Here is a 2775-nt window from a genome sequence, read left to right as displayed (position 1 = left end):
CCCCCCCCCCCCACCTCCCCCCAAGCTACTGCATCTCATCATGCATTGTGCTGAGTCCTGTTTCTAAGTGCATCTCTTCCTCGTCACCCGGGGGCTCTCTGTGTTCCTTCACTACTCTCTCCGTCTCCACGGTGATTTGTCGCCACGGATACATCCTCCGTGGCAACAGCTGTCGGTGAGGGAGCTGAGGGTGACGCCTATGATGAGGTGTGACAGCAAGTATATTTTTAGCTGCTCAGCCAGGTAGCCAGAGAGTTCAGACGCTCCTGGAAAGAGAGGAGGAAGAAAGCTGCTTCACACAGACGGAGGATGTTTCATTTCAAACCTGTTATCACAAAGAAAAATAATGATAATAATAAACTTTATTTATACAGCACTTTCCATACACAGGATACAGCTCAAAGTGCTTTGACACATATAAAAGAGAAATGGAGTTAAAACAGGGAAAATATTCAAGAGAAAAAATTAAATCAGAAATCAGAAATAAAATTAAAACGAGTCTAAGAGCTAATTAAAAGCGACGCTGGTATGTTCAGGTACGTACGTCAGTCATCATTTAAAAATGTCGACTGACTCCACCCCTCAATGTTCCTGTTGGTTGTTCCACAGTTTAGGTGCACAGTGGGTGGAGCTCCCTCCCCAGGTGTATATTGGAGGCCTTGCTGTAGACGATGTCAGGGCTAGTGGAGGGACATGAAACAACAGACTGTCAGTGATGTAAGAGCCGGACCTCTGAGAGTTTTAAAGAAACAGGGAGGAGGAATCTGCTCTACTCTTTGTTTTTGTCAAATGTCCAGCAGCAGATTCTGATTTATCTGAAGTTTCTCACTTGACTTTTTCAGAAGTTAAAACAGGGTCACAGTTTCTAATCTCCTTCTCAGCATCTTGTTGAGTTAAAAACAGCCTCAGGCAGAAGAAAGCTGTCCTGGTTATTTGCTGATGTGGGAAACTTAAATCAGAGTCTAAAATTAGACTGATTCTTCTGACTGTCAGGAACAACAGACCTGTGTGTTGATGTGCGCACTGGTATGTTGTGCTGCCATGGATGATGTTTGTTCATGTAGAAAGGCGGTGATGGGAAAGATCTCCATGGTTACAACTTACCAGTCATTGACAGGGAGCCGTGAGGCGGCTGCTCACAGTTCAGTGAAAGATTGTAAATGTCTGTAATATAATCCCTGAAGGAAGTTGAGCTTCGTCTGCAGCCTCAACCACTGAACCAGTCTGAACCACGTTTAATAATAATAACAACTTGACCATCATGTCCCGGCTCCAGGCTGGACAGAGGAGGGAAGACCAACACATGAGTTAGGACTGAAAATCTATCTGAAAATAATCTGAAAATAATGAGGGAGAGAGAGAGAAACAGACAGAGAGAGAAAGAGAGAGAGAGAGACAGAGAGAGAGCGAGACAGAGAGAGAGACAGACAGAGAGAGGGAGACAGAGACAGACAGAGAGAGAGACAGAGAGAGACAAAGAGAGAGAGAGAAAGGGAGAGGGAGACAGACAGAGAGAGAGCGAGACAGAGAGAGACAAAGAGAGAGAGAGAGACAGAAAGGGAGAGGGAGACAGACAGAGAGAGAGAAAGAGAGAGAGAGACAGAGAGAGAGACAGACAAAGAGAGGGAGACGGACAGAGAGAGAGACAGAGAGAGACAGAGAGAGAGAAAGAGAGAGAGAGAGACAGAAAGGGAGAGGGAGACAGACAGAGAGAGAGAGACAGAGAGAGAGACAGAGAGAGACAAAGAGAGAGAGAGAGACAGACAGAGAGAGAGAAAGAGACTGGCTGCAGCCACACCAGGTGAGCATAATCTCCCTGACGACCAGACTCCACCCATCAGGCTCCTGCAGGGAGGGGCCTGCTCAGAGAGTGTCGTCATGGTTACCTGTACTAAATGCATGTATGAAACCTAGGTATTTATAAAGTGATGCTCATGTATGAAACAATGATATTATTATTAATATTGTTAAATATATTTGCATCTAGACGACAGTTGAGATTGAACCTGAACTACAAACTAAAACATCATTAATGAACATTAGAGCTGCTCAATATGCAAAACAATCATATTGAAAATATTTTGACAGATATTATGATTTCAGTGTGAATGATCATTTTCATTTTCACTGAGAAAAATGTAAAATGATGAAGATGTGATTGTTGTTGGATCATGTTGCGTCTGGAGAACATGATCTGTAGGTCAGAGCGTCTCTGCAGCTCCACAACACTGATGGTGCTAACAATGCTAATGCTAACAATGTACAACAATTAGACACATTTTACCTTCATATAAAAAACTACAGCTGCTGTGATTTGAGTATTGCACGTGGCCATATTGAGATTTAGATTATATTTTCATTAGTTGTGCAGCGCTAATGAACATTATCGGTTTCCACTGATGTTTGAAGTCGCTCGTCACTCGACTCTCAGACGCTCCTTCTGATGTTTTCTGCTCAAAGACGAGCTGAGGAAGAACAGCTGAGTGTTCAGATGTTTTATTACAAAAAGTCACGATAATGAAAAATCTAAAATGTTTTCTCCTATATGAACAAATGTTGGAGTAGAGCTTTGTAACGTGATGATAAATTGAAGAGGAAAATAAAGTTGGAGCCTCGTTGATGACACTCGTGGTCGTTGTCTGTTTCACACATGAGGAAGTTAAAGGCCTGTCCAGCTTCACACGAGCTGTCACATGATGTCAGTCTGTGTTTGATGTTTCTGTGCTCTGTTGTTTTTTGGTACAGTAGCATTCAGCCACTGGGGTGTCTGCCCCC

At 43.4% G+C, this 2775-nt stretch overlaps 1 protein-coding gene across 2 annotated transcripts in view; it reads left to right on the top strand.

The window, feature by feature from the left end:
- The window catches only part of LOC111665495 (Rho guanine nucleotide exchange factor (GEF) 4), a 117814-nt gene that overhangs the window by 93218 nt on the left and 21821 nt on the right, over positions 1 to 2775 (top strand). The gene's annotated exons all lie outside the window — the stretch shown is intronic.

The sequence above is a fragment of the Seriola lalandi genome, unplaced genomic scaffold (genome assembly GCF_002814215.2).
Source record: "Seriola lalandi dorsalis isolate HSWRI2012SDOR001 ecotype SW California unplaced genomic scaffold, Sedor1 jcf7180002054648, whole genome shotgun sequence".
Classification (NCBI taxonomy): Eukaryota; Metazoa; Chordata; class Actinopteri; order Carangiformes; family Carangidae; genus Seriola; species Seriola lalandi.
This window is presented reverse-complemented; position numbering and strand designations above follow the sequence as displayed.